The sequence below is a fragment of the Oncorhynchus mykiss genome, chromosome 19 (assembly GCF_057628025.1).
Source record: "Oncorhynchus mykiss isolate SJ-2025 chromosome 19, ASM5762802v1, whole genome shotgun sequence".
NCBI lineage: Eukaryota > Metazoa > Chordata > Actinopteri > Salmoniformes > Salmonidae > Oncorhynchus > Oncorhynchus mykiss.
This window is the reverse complement of record NC_143040.1, coordinates 61830081-61844007: the sequence shown is the minus strand read 5'-3', so window position 1 is coordinate 61844007 and position 13927 is coordinate 61830081.

Genomic DNA, 13927 nt, shown 5'->3' with positions numbered 1-13927 from the left:
AACTGCCAAAATAAAGGAAATACTTAAGTAAATGAGGGATACAACATATATTGAAAGCAAATGCTTCCACACAGGTGTGATTCCTGAGTTAATAAAGCTTAGGGTCAGGTATAAAATGCCCAGTTGCCCATTATTTTGGCTACCATGGCTAGAAGAAGAGATCTCAGTGACTTTGAAAGAGGGATCTCAAAGGAGCCTAGGTTGTGTGTGTGTGTGTGTGTGTGTGTGTGTGTGTGTGTGTGTGTGTGTGTGTGTGTGTGTGTGTGTGTCAGTCACCAGATGTCAACCCAATTTAACACTTATTGTGTGGAAATTCTGGAGAGGCACCATCAACAAAACACCAAATGATGGAATTTCTCGTACCTCCAATAGAGTTACAGACACTTGTAGAATCTAAGCCAAGGTGCATTGAAGCTGTTCTGGTGGCTCGTGGTGGCCCAATTCCCTATTAATACACGTTGTTGGTGTTTCCTTTATTTTGCCAGTTACCTGTAAATGTAGCTAAGGGGTGAAGATGGAAAACAGTAAGGGCTATTTACTCTTTTGACTCGATTATGATGAATGATTTTCCTCCACAGTCAGGAAGTGTTGACATTTTATATTCTGTCTCAAAGCTAGGTGTAACTTCACTAAAGGCTGAGGAGCACAAGCATTGGGTCGTATTTTAAAACAGGATCCCATCCTTAGGGCGTGTTCTGCTATGATGACCATAGCCGGACCTCCTCTCCCCTCCCCTCCCCTCCCCTCCCCTCCCCTCCCCTCCCCTCCCCTCCCTCTGTCACCTGACACTGTGCCAAAAGTGGAACCTTCAATGTGAACATGGAGAAGAAGGGCTCTTAGCAAACACTGTACACCAGCTTCCATTCAAAATGGAACAGGAATCTAACCATAATTTTATGACAAAACACATAGTTCCCCATCAATGAGCAGCAGACTTTATATTGTAGCTTTCCCATTACAAATGATTCAATTACCTTTCATTTGTCATGGCATTTTTGCAGTCTTCCCTTAGACTTCACAGTGCAGCCAAAACAAGATGACATGTTGTAATTATTCAGTTCTATGTATCAATTCCACCTGTGTATTTTCTGTAAGTACTGCATTTATTTCACCTTTATTTAACCAGGTAGGCTAGTTGAGATTTACAACTGCGACCTGACCAATATAAATAATAGCAATGTGAACAGACAACAACACAGAGTTACACATGGAGTAAACAATAAACAAGTCAATAACACAGTAAAAAAATGAGAAAAAAAAGAGTCTATCTACATTGTGTGTAAAAGGCATGAGGAGGTAGGCGAATAATTACAATTTAGCAGATTAACACTGGAGTGATAAATGATCAGATGATCATGTGCAGGTAGAGATACTGGTGTGCAAAAGAGCAGAAAAGTAAATAAATAAAAACAACATGGGGATGATGTAGGTAAATTTGGTGGGCTATTTACCGATGGACTCCAACTTCAGCGATTTTTGCAATTCGTTAAAGTCACAGGCAGCAGAGAACTGGAAGGAAAGGCGGCCAAATGAGGTGTTGGCTTTAGGGATGATCAGTGAGATACACCTGCTGGAGCGCGTGCTACGGGTGGATGTTGCCATCGTGACCAGTGAACTGAGATAAGGCGGAGCTTTACCTAGCATGGACTTGTGGATGACCTGGAGCCAGTGGGTCTGGCGATGAATATGTAGCGAGAGCCAGCCGACTATCGCAGTGGTGGGTGGTATAAGGTGCTTTAGTAACAAAACGTATGGCACTGTGATAAACTGCATCCAGTTTGCTGAGTAGAGTATTGGAAGCTGTTTTGTAGATGACATCGCCGAAGTCGAGGATCGGTAGGATAGTCAGCTTTACTAGGGTAAGTTTGGCGGCGTGAGTGAAGGAGGCTTTGTTGTGAAATAGAAAGCCGACTCTAGATTTGATTTTAGATTGGAGATATTTGATATGAGTCTAGAAGGAGAGTTTACAGTCTAGCCAGACACCTAGGTACTTATAGATGTCGGAACCATCCCGGGTGGTGATGCTAGTCGGGCGTGCGGGTGCAGGCAGCGAACGGTTGAAAAGCATGCATTTGGTTTCACTAGCGTTTAAGAGCAGTTGGAGGCCACAGAAGGAGTGTTGTATGGCATTGAAGCTCGTTTGGAGGTTAGATAGCACAGTGTCCAAGGAAGGGCCAGAAGTATACAGAATGGTGTCGTCTGCGTAGAGGTGAATCAGGGAATCGCCCGCAGCAAGAGCAACATCATTGATATATACAGAGAAAAGAGTCGGCCTGAGAATTTAACCATGTGGCACCCCCATAGAGACTGCCAGAGGACCGGACAACATTGCATCTCTGGCTCTGTGCAGTGGGTCACTCAGTCACTCACTGTTGTCATGGAGACGAAGGCAGGAGGAAAACACACTGACATGCTGACTGGCATCCCTGAGTCAACCTCAAAATGTGAGGTCATGTGTTCTGTAGAGAGGGGGAGGAAGGGAGAGGGAGAGAGAATGAGAGAGGGAGAGAGATTGAGAGAGTTCATGCTGACAGGTCAGTGCTCCGGCCAACACCGGGGATTCGCCCACCCGTTGTCGGCCAGCTGTGATATCTGTGATACACGCGCACGTGCACGCGCGCACACACACACACACACACAAACACACACACACACACACACACACACACACACACACACACACACACACACACACACACACACACACACACACACACACACACACACACACACACACACACACACACTGAGGAGGTGTTTTGGCCTTTGGTATTTTCTGCATCCTAGTCAGAGAATGTGTTCCATACCATCAGCCTTGCTTTTATAGTCTCAGCCTAGTTCCACTCCCCAAAGTCAGCTGAAACATGGCTCAAGGAGAAATGTGGTTGACAGCAAAGAAATAGGATATTTCCAGAGCAGAAAAATTATAACTGACTACTCCACCAAGTGATATTATGAGCCATATTCTGTGTTGATACTACCAATGGTATTACAGTTACAACAGAGGCACATACTGTATATCTATTTTACACTATTGTTGTCATGGCAACGTGTTTTTGCTGTTCTGAGAATAGATAAATGAACAATCCCTTTACATTTTCATAGGATGAACATATTACAATTCCGTCCTATGTCACTGGCAGTGGCCACAACAAATTGAAAGCAAACAAAAACAGAGTGCAGTGGTTTCCTTGACGACCAGCAGTATGCTGCTGTTACAAGTGGGCAGAGACTAACAGAGGAGTCCTCAGAGAAATGGAGGGGAATTAAAGAGCAACATCTGTGTGTGTATGTGCGTGCGCATGAGGGTGTGTGTGTCTTCATGTGCGTTTTGTCAGTGTATGTACTGCGTGCATATGTGCATGTGAAATATCCATGTGTGGGTGTATGTGTGTTTTGTATGTGTACCTACAGATGTAGGATCTTAATTTGATCACTCTTTTGGTGATGAGGATTTTCCTACGCAGCAGGAAATTCTAAAGTGTAATATATTTGATTTTTAAAAAAGCTTCTTGAGTTTAATTTCCACTTAGAAAATTCAGACTTGATTTGCCCTAGTGAAAAATGTATCAACCCCCTATAAAAAAATGCATTAATTATAATCCACATGATAATTTAAATTTCCTGTTGCTGCAGGATGATTTTCCTGCTGAAGCAAACTGGCTCATATATCTGTAGGTGCGCATGTGAATGTGTTTGTATGAGTGCTTGGTTGTATGAAATTGATCTCAAGCTTGGAATTCTTGGATGAATCCTCCAAACCATCCCTTAGACAAAAACGCCAGGAAGAGGCAACATATCTATTTACCATGACACCTCTGGGTGAGGATATCCAGATTGTTTAACAGTCACATGTAAAGGGTTGCAGGTTTGATTGCAGGGTACAGTGAAATTCTTAGGCTCCGAGCTCCAACATGCAGGACTAAGTGAAATAAAATGAGGAAAATGGTAATAAAAAGAACAGTAGAAATAGCACTATATACATCATAACAACTGTGGCAGTGATGACTAAATACATGTCCATTGGGGTAGAGGCAGAGTACAGATTGTTGAGGGGTTGTGGGGGACTGGCCATAGGGGGAGTAGCAGGGGGGAGGGGGGTAGAGGCAGAGTACAGATTGTTGAGGGGTTGTGGGGGACTGGCCATAGGGGGAGTAGCAGGGGGGAGGGGGGTAGAGGCAGAGTACAGATTGTTGAGGGGTTGTGGGGGAATGGCCATAGGGGGAGTAGCAGGGGGGTAGCTGATTAATCAAATCAAATTTCATTAGTCACATGCGCCGAATACAACAGGTGTAGAGCTTACACTGAAATGCTTACATACGAGCCCCTAAACAACAATGCCATTTAAAAAAATACAGATAAGAATAAACTATCAAAGTAACAAGTAATTAAAGAGCAGCAGTGAAATAACCACAGCGAGACTATATACAGGGGAGTAACGATACAGAGTCAAGGTGAGGGGGCACCGGTTATTTGAGGTAGTATGTACATGTACAGCTGAAGTCGGAAGTTTACAGACACTTAGGTTGGAGTTATTAAAACTCGTTTTTTCAACCACTCCACAAATGTCTTGTTAACAAACTATAGTTTTGGCAGGTCGGTTAGGACATCTACTTTGTGCATGACACAAGTCATTTTCCCAACAATTGTTTACAGACAGATTATTTTACTTATAATTCACTGTATCATAATTACAGTGGGTCAGAAGTTTACATACACTAAGTTGACTGTGCCTTTAAACAGCTTGGAAAATTCCAGAAAATTATTTAATGGCTTTAGAAGCTTCTGATAGACTAATTGACATAATTTGAGTCAATTGTAGGTGTACCTATGGATGTATTTCAAGACCTACCTTCAAACTCAGTGCCTCTTTGCTTGACATCATTGGAAATCAAAAGCAAATCAGCCAAGACCTCAGAATTTGTTTTTGTAGACCTCCACAAGTCTGGTTCATCCTGAACGTACCACGTTCATCTGTACAAACAATAGTACGCAAGTATAAACAGCCATCATACCGCTCAGGAAGGAGACACGTTCTGTCTCCTAGAGATGAACGTGCTTTGGTGCGAAAAATGCAAATCAATCCCAGATCAACAGCAAAGGACCTTGTGAAGATGTTGGAGGAAACAGGTACAAAAGTTTCTATATCTACATTAAAACTAGTCCTACAGTTGAAGTCGGAAGTTTACATACACCTTAGCCAACTACATTTAAACTCCGTTTTTCATCATTCCTGGCATTTAATCTGAGTTAACATTGCCGGTCTTAGGTCAATTAGGATCACCACTTTATATTAAGAATGTGAAATGTCAGAATAATAACAGAGAGGCAGTGATGTAAAGAGGGTGTAAGGTGTGGGGGGGCACTGCAAATAGTCTGGGTTGCCATTCCTAGTAACATTTCCCAGTCAGTTAGGATCACCACTTTATTTTAAGAATTTGAAATGTCAGACTAGGAGTCTTATGGTTTGGGGGTAGAAGTTGTTTAGAAGCTTCTTGGACCTAGACTTGGTGCTCCAGTACCGCTTGCCGTACGGTAGCAGAGAGAACAGTCTATGACTTGGGTGGCTGGAGTCTTTGTCCATTTTTAGGACCTCCCTCTGACACCGCCTGGTATAGAGGTCCTGGATGGCAGGAAACTTGGCCCCAGTGATGTACTGGGCTGTTTGCTCTACCCTCTGCAGTGCCTTGTGGTCAGAGTCTGAGCAGTTGCCATACCAGGCAGTGATGCAACCATGCTATTGATGGTGCAGCTGTAGAACCTTTTGAGGATCTGAGGACCAATGACAAATATTTTCTGTCTCCTGAGGGGGAATAGGTTTTGTCACGCCCTCTTCACAACTGTCTCTGTGTGCTTTGACAATATTCGTTTGTTGGTGATGTGGACACCAAGGAACTTGAAGCTCTCAACCTGCTCTACTGCAGCACCGTCAATGAGAATGGGGGCATGCTCGGTCCTTCTTTTGCTGTAGTCCACAATCATCTCCTTTGTCTTGATCACGTTGAGGGAGAGGTTGTTGTCCTGCACCACACAACCAGGTCTCTGACCTCCTCCCCATAGGCTGTCTTGTCGTTGTCGGTGATCAGGCCTACCACTGTTGTGTCAACTGCAAACTTAATTATGGTGTTGGAGTCGTGCCTGGCCGTGCAGTCATGAGTGAACAGGGAGTACAGGAGGGGACTGAGCATGCACCCCTGAGGGGCCCCTGCGTTGAGGATCAGAGTGGTGAATGTTTTGTTACCTACCCTTACCACCTGGGGGCTGCCCGTCAGGAAGTCCAGGATCCAGTTGCAGATGGAGGTGTTTAGTCCCAGGGTCCTTAGCTTATTGGTGAGCGTTGAGAGCACCATGGTGTTGAATGCTGAGCTGTAGTCAATGAATAGCATTCGCACATAAGTGTACCTTTTGTCCAGGTGGGAGAGGGCAGTGTGGAGTGCAATGGGGATTGCATCATCTGTGGATCTGTTGGGGCGGTATGCTAATTGGAGTGGGTCTAGGGTTTCTGGGATGATGGTGTTGTTAGCCATGACCAACCTTTGAAGGCACTTCAACGTGAGTGCTAAGGCACTCAGACGTGAATGCTAAGGGTCGGTAGTCGTTTAGGCAGGTTACCTTAGTGTTCCTGGGCACAGGGACTATGGTGATCTACTTAAAACATGTTGGTCTTACAGACTTGGACAGGGAGAGGTTGAAAATGTCAGTGAAGACACTGGCTAGTTGGTCAGAGCATGCTCGCAGTACACGTCCTGGTAATCCTTCTGGCCCTGCGGCCTTGTGAATGTTGACCTGTTTGAAGGTCTCACATTGACTGCGGAGAGTGTGATCACAGTCTTATGGAACAGCTGGTGCTCTCATGCATGTTTCAGTGTTATTTGCCTCGAAGCGAGCATAGAAGTAGTTTAGCACGTCTGGTAGGCTCGTGTCACTGGGCAGCTCTCGGCTGTGCTTCCCCGTGTAGTCTATAATGGTTTGCAAGCCCTGCCATATTCGACGAGCGTCAGAGCCGGTGTAGTACGATTCGATCTTAGTCCTGTATTAATGCTTGCCTGTTTGATAATTTGTCGGAGGGCATAGCGGGATCTCTTCAAAGCTTCCGGGTTAGAGTCCCACTCCTTGAAAGGGGCAGCTCTAGCCTTTAGCTCAGTGCGGATGCTGCCTGTAATCCATGGCTTCTGGTTGGGGTATGTACGTACAGTCACTGTGGGGACGACTTCATTGATGCATTTATTGATGAAGCCAATGACTGATGTGATGTACTCCTCAATGCTATCGGTGGAATCCCGGAACATATTCCAGTCTGTGCTAGCAAAACAGTCCTATCGCTTAGCATCTGTTTCATCTGACCACTTTTTCATTGATCTAGTCACTGGTGCCTCCTGCTTTAATTTTTGCTTGTAAGCAGGAATCAGGAGACCATCAGGCTGCTATTCAGCAGCCTGATGGTCTGAAGGTAGAAACTATTGGCCAGTCTTCCAGTTTTCTCCATGTCGCTCCTGTACTGACCGTGTCTGAGTGATGGAAGCAGGGAACAGGGCATGGCTCGGGTGGCTGGGGTCCCTAATGATCTTCTTGGTCTTCTTGTGACACCTGGTGTTGTAGGTCCTGGAGGGCAGGCAGTTTGCACCCACCCGGCTACGCGTATCACCCTCTGAAGCAACTTGCGGTCCGCGGTGGTGGAGTTGCTGTACCAGGCTGTGATGCAGCCCGACAGTATGCTCTCAATGGTGCTCCTGTAGAACCCTGTATACCCAAGACTGCGTGGCCTCACACAGTTCCAACTGCATCATCAAGTTTGCTGATGACACGACAGGCCTGATTACCAACAACGACAAGATGACCTACAGGGAGCTGATGAAATTTGGCCAAGGTTCCTTGGGCACAGGCCAAATTTCATCTGCATCCTGAGGTTGAAGAGTAACTGTCGTGTCTTCTTCACCACAGTGTCCGTGTGCTTTGACCATTTCAGCTTCTCTGAGGTGTGTATGCCGAGGATTTCGAAGTTATTGACCGTCTCCATGGGGCCCTGTTGTTGAGGACAGGGGTTTGTCCAGCCATGTTCTTCGTGAAGTCCACAATCAGCTCCTTCGCTTTGCTGACGTTGAGGGAGAGGTTGTTTACCTGGAACCATGCTGACAGAGTGTCTACCACCTCCCTGTAGGTCATCTTGTCGTTGTTGGTAAACAGGCCTGTCGTGTCGTCAGCAAACTTGATGATGCAGTTGGAACTGTGTGAGGCCACGCAGTCTTGGGTATACAGGGAATACAGGAGGGAACTGAGGACGCACCCTTGTTGGGTCCCTGTATTGACAATCAGGGTTGAGGTAAATGTTGCCTAACTTCACCACCTGGGAAGTCCAGGACCCAGTTGCATAGGAAGGAGTTCAAACCCTGGGCTGTGAGCTTTGTAATGACCTGAAGGCTGGGCGGTATTGAAGGCCGAGCTGTAGTCGAAGCACTTCTTAATGACAGAAATGAATGCTACTGGACGATAGCTCAGTTACTTTCCCTTTCTTGGGCATGGGGATGATAGTGGACATCTTGAAGCAAGTGGGTATTTATTTTATTTTTTATTTAACCTTTATTTAACTAGGCAAGTCAGTTAAGAACATATTTTTAATTACAATGACGGCCTAGGAACAATGGGTTAACTGCCTTGTTCAGGGGCAGAATTGCAGATGTTAACCTTGTCAGCTCGGGGATTTGATCTAGCAACCTTTCAGTTACTGGCCCAACACTCTAACTATTAGGCTACCTGCCATCCCAAAGAGAGTTAGCGAGAGATTGAAAATGTCACAGAACACAACAGTCAGTACATGCTCGGAGGGCACAACTAGGGATGCCATCTGGGCCGGAAGCCTTGTGAGGGTTAACACGTTTGAATGATTTACAGTACATATACGTAGTCAGTGGAGACCGTGAGTATGTAGCCCACGTTGTCATTAGGGTCGGCAGCTCAGGGTCATTGTGCTAAAAAAAATGTGTTTAGCCCGCCTGGTAGTGTGGCGTTGGTGACCGCGATGTAGCTGGCTTTCTTTTTGTAATCCATGATCGTTAGGAGCCCTTGCCACATACGCCTTGTGTTGGAACCACTGAATTGCTCCTCCACTTTGTCCCTTTACTTGTGTTATGCCATCTCAATCAATCTGTGTAGGTCGTATTTGTACTGTTTAACCAAGATCCTCGCTCTGAGTTCATCAAGTTTGTTCATTAATGATTGAACATTGGAGGTTAGTATGTTCAGTAAAAGAGGACTGGTCGCCCGGCGTCTTCATCTCACTAAGACGCCGCCACATCTGCCTAGCCGTCGGCATCTTTGCACATGGAAGGAAGGAGTGATGTTGATGCTTGACTTCCTGTTCACATATCCTTTTTCCTGTTTTCTGATGGTTTTCCTTCTACATCTGTGTGTGTGAGCATGTGCCTGTGTCAGTGTGTGTGTAAATCTCACTGCAGCTGCCCAACCCTTACCAGCTGTGCTCAGGCACTGCGAGAGAGAGAGAGAGATAGAGAGAGAGAGAGAGAGAGAGAGAGAGAGAGAGAGAGAGAGAGAGAGAGAGAGAGAGAGAGAGAGAGAGAGAGAGAGAGAGAGAGAGAGAGAGCTGTGGCTCAGCAGCCCACTGTTTGACAGCTAGCTGCTGCCACCTCTCTCTCCCTGGCCACAAGCCACAGTATGGCGCTTCGGCTGCACCCTGCCACACCGCTTCTCTTCTCTTCCCACCTACAGGAATTGAGGAAAGCAGGGGAAATGATCCCTCGTAAATCCCGATAGAGGCTTGTTCAAGTTAACCAAGCTGATTATTGAAATAGAAAGGCTAAATTGTAATCAAAGACCATATTTTCATATGGGTGAGCGGACCATACTGTAATGTAGCTTTGCTATGTGTGAATGCTTCCTCAGTGTAGTGCCCTTCAAACACAGAGATGAATCATAGAGCCCAGGGTGTTAGCATTGCCAATTAGCATGCTAGCAGTGCCTCTGCTCTCTGCTCTGTTTGTGGTTGTAAATGCAATGAATCCAGCTTTCTCCTATGATCTGACCTGTGGAGACATAAATCAATATCATTATAAATCAATAGATCAATATTCTCCTCCTTTCAAAAGATGAAAGGCTGTGTAAGAAGGAAATGTATGACGAGAGGTAGCCCAGTCTGATCAGCAGCACATTAGCATTGAGCAGGAGGCTAGCTTCAACAGTGGTGATGAAAATTGTGAAATATTAATAAGTGTGTGCGTGCGTGTGTGCACTTGGGTTGGTGTGTGTGTGTGTGTCAGTGTCTGTGTGGTCCCTCCAGAAAGGTTTGAAACTCACCATAAAACCATCCTCCTCTCAACAGTCCCTATCTGTTCTATGAGAAATGTAACTAGAAATAAAAGCAACACAGAAATGCCCCGGCCGAACAAGAGGCCTCATATCAAACTATGTATTTTACTGTATGAGGAATGGATGGTCAGTCACAGCTTGACATGGATCTCCATAGAAAAAGAGGCCTTATAGGAAGACATTTGCATGACAATATTGGGTCATTTTATAGATGTAATGTCACATGCACAAGTACAGTGAAATACCTTTCTTGCAAGCTCTCACCCCAACAATGCAGTAATCAATAACAATGTAATACTAAAAATAACAAGGCAGAACAAAAACACACAAGATATAAAAATAAGAAGAACACGATAAAGTAAGTAAGCATACTATATACAGGGTCAGTCAGTTTCAGTACCGTATTTACAATGTTCAGGAATACTGGAGTGACAGAGATAGATAGAGATAGATACAGTATCTGTCACGTGTGCTCCCTCTCCGGCCTCTAGGTCACCAGGCTGATCGTTATGGCTCCTGTCACCATTGTTACACGCACCTGCTCGTCATCAGACTCACCTGGACTGCATTACTTCCCTGATTGCCTTCCCTATATATGTCACTCCCTTTGGTTCCTTCCCCAGGCGTCATTGTTTCTGTTCCAGTGTCATGTCTGTGTGTTTGTGTTTCTTGTTTTGTATTTAGTTGTGTTTATTTATTAAAACACTCACTCCCTGAACTTGCTTTCCGACTCTCAGCGCACTCGTTACAATATCGCCTTGATTTAGGACAGACACTTTAAAACCTTTCTCATGATTGTATTTTTTCACTGTCCTTTTTGCCATTATGAATGTGTTATTCAATGTGTTCCTATGGGTTTTTAGTAGTAAAGGCCAAAATCAAAAAATGTTTTAATATACATTTTTAAATATTATTGTAGATTTTATTTGTAGTACTTTTAGCCTACAATATTTAGAGTCACAGTCAATGTCTATTTCAATTGAAATAATGTATAATTCCTTATGAGCTTTGGAACAATGTTGTTCCAAGCGAAGTCATAGCGCTGCCGTAGGCCTGAAACACACTCATGATTGTGGCTTTAATATTTGTGGAAATTCTTCAAAATTGGGGGACAATGAAAGCATGATATAAACAGTGGCGTGTATTCATGCATGCCAAGGGAAGCCAGGGTTCCTCAAATAAAATAATGTATATTTTGTCTCGCTCTGTGTTTTCATAATTTTCCAGCCTGGAAAATTTGAAAGTGGCTGAATGTCAATGGTGAAATCCTCCGGACGAGGGAAACAGCATCCCTCTGTCTCAGTATGTGTAGACCGTGTATCTGATGCTGTCTGGACAGGGAAACAGCATCCCTCTGTCTCAGTGTGTGTAGACCATGTATCTGATATTGTCTGGACAGGGAAACAGCATCCCTCTGTCTCTGTATGTGTAGACCATGTATCTGATGCTGTCTGGACAGGGAAAGAGCATCCCTCTGTCTCTGTATGTGTAGACCATGTATCTGATGCTGTCTGGACAGGGAAACAGCATCCCTCTGTCTCAGTATGTGTAGACCATGTATCTGATGCTGTCTGGACAGGGAAACAGCATCCCTCTGTCTCAGTATGTGTAGACCATGTATCTGATGCTGTCTGGACAGTGAAACAGCATCCCTCTGTCTCTGTATGTGTAGACCATGTATCTGATGCTGTCTGGACAGGGAAACAGCATCCCTCTGTCTCAGTATGTGTATACCATGTATCTGATGCTGTCTGGACAGGGAAACAGCATCCCTCTGTCTCAGTATGTGTAGACCATGTATCTGATGCTGTCTGGACAGGGAAACAGCATCCCTCTGTCTCAGTATGGGTAGACCATGTATCTGATGCTGTCTGGACAGGGAAACAGCATCCCTCTGTCTCTGTATGTGTAGACCATGTATCTGATGCTGTCTGGACAGGGAAACAGCATCCCTCTGTCTCAGTATGTGTAGACCATGTATCTGATGCTGTCTGGACAGGGAAACAGCATCCCTCTGTCTCAGTATGTGTAGACCATGTATCTGATGCTGTCTGGACAGTGAAACAGCATCCCTCTGTCTCTGTATGTGTAGACCATGTATCTGATGCTGTCTGGACAGGGGAACAGCATCCCTCTGTCTCAGTATGTGTAGACCATGTATCTGATGCTGTCTGGACAGGGAAACAGCATCCCTCTGTCTCAGTATGTGTATACCATGTATCTGATGCTGTCTGGACAGGGAAACAGCATCCCTCTGTCTCAGTATGTGTAGACCATGTATCTGATGCTGTCTGGACAAGGAAACAGCATCCCTCTGTCTCAGTATGTGTAGACCATGTATCTGATGCTGTCTGGACAGTGAAACAGCATCCCTCTGTCTCAGTATGTGTAGACCATGTATCTGATGCTGTCTGGACAGGGAAACAGCATCCCTCTGTCTCAGTATGTGTAGACCATGTATCTGATGCTGTCTGGACAAGGAAACAGCATCCCTCTGTCTCAGTATGTGTAGACCATGTATCTGATGCTGTCTGGACAGTGAAACAGCATCCCTCTGTCTCAGTATGTGTAGACCATGTATCTGATGCTGTCTGGACAAGGAAACAGCATCCCTCTGTCTCAGTATGTGTAGACCATGTATATGATGCTGTCTGGACAGTGAAACAGCATCCCTCTGTCTCAGTATGTGTAGACCATGTATCTGATGCTGTCTGGACAGTGAAACAGCATCCCTCTGTCTCAGTATGTGTAGACCATGTATCTGATGCTGTCTGGACAGTGAAACAGCATCCCTCTGTCTCAGTATGGGTAGACCATGTATCTGATGCTGTCTGGACAAGGAAACAGCATCCCTCTGTCTCAGTATGTGTAGACCATGTATCTGATGCTGTCTGGACAGTGAAACAGCATCCCTCTGTCTCAGTATGTGTAGACCATGTATCTGATGCTGTCTGGACAAGGAAACAGCATCCCTCTGTCTCAGTGTGTGTAGACCATGTATCTGATGCTGTCTGGACAGGGAAACAGCATCCCTCTGTCTCAGTATGTGTAGACCATGTATCTGATGCTGTCTGGACAGGGAAACAGCATCCCTCTGTCTCAGTATGTGTAGACCATGTATCTGATGCTGTCTGGACAAGGAAACAGCATCCCTCTGTCTCAGTATGTGTAGACCATGTATCTGATGCTGTCTGGACAGGGAAACAGCATCCCTCTGTCTCAGTATGTGTAGACCATGTATCTGATGCTGTCTGGACAGTGAAACAGCATCCCTCTGTCTCTGTATGTGTAGACCATGTATCTGATGCTGTCTGGACAGGGGAACAGCATCCCTCTGTCTCAGTATGTGTAGACCATGTATCTGATGCTGTCTGGACAGGGAAACAGCATCCCTCTGTCTCAGTATGTGTAGACCATGTATCTGATGCTGTCTGGACAGGGAAACAGCATCCCTCTGTCTCAGTATGTGTAGACCATGTATCTGATGCTGTCTGGACAAGGAAACAGCATCCCTCTGTCTCAGTATGTGTAGACCATGTATCTGATGCTGTCTGGACAGGGAAACAGCATCCCTCTGTCTCAGTATGTGTAGACCATGTATCTGATG